This window comes from Drosophila elegans, unplaced genomic scaffold (genome assembly GCF_018152505.1).
Source record: "Drosophila elegans isolate 14027-0461.03 unplaced genomic scaffold, ASM1815250v1 contig_136, whole genome shotgun sequence".
NCBI lineage: Eukaryota > Metazoa > Arthropoda > Insecta > Diptera > Drosophilidae > Drosophila > Drosophila elegans.
In genome coordinates this window covers 1-491 of record NW_024545502.1, presented here as the reverse complement: position 1 = coordinate 491, position 491 = coordinate 1, and the positions used below count along the sequence as shown (strand labels likewise).

General features: G+C 43.2%; 1 pseudogene; it reads right to left on the bottom strand.

The window, feature by feature from the left end:
• Window positions 1-15: 15 nt before the first annotated feature.
• LOC121466870 lies at window positions 16-135 on the bottom strand (annotated as a pseudogene).
• Window positions 136-491: the final 356 nt, after the last annotated feature.

Genomic DNA, 491 nt, shown 5'->3' with positions numbered 1-491 from the left:
AAAAGTTGCTGACGAGGCCAACAACACGCGGTGTTCCCAAGCGGTCCCCCATCTGCGCATTAACCACGCCCGACGCTGCTTAATTTCGGCGGATCGGACGAGAACCGATGTGTTCAGCGTGGTATGGTCGTTACGAAAGACGTAGGGCTTAGCGTTGGCCTTATACTCTGATTTTTTGGTCCCGCTCCAGATGCAGATACAGCCTCATATTTGTTTCATTCACACCTAGCACAAGCCTTAGGAAAATAATGAAACGCTTATTAATAATAAAACATTGGAAAGGTTTTGAACTGTATCGCTGTGAAAAGCAAAAAGTAAGAAGTAATTTTTGGAATAAGGGAAGGAAAGCTTGGACTGAGTTTTTATTTGAACTGGCTGGTTAAAATGACTCTTTTAAATACGTTAAATTAAAAGTATAAAAGCGGCGAAAGGCATACGGCATACGGCATACGGCATAAGGCAAAAGTTGCATGGGGGGCAAAAGTTGTTGA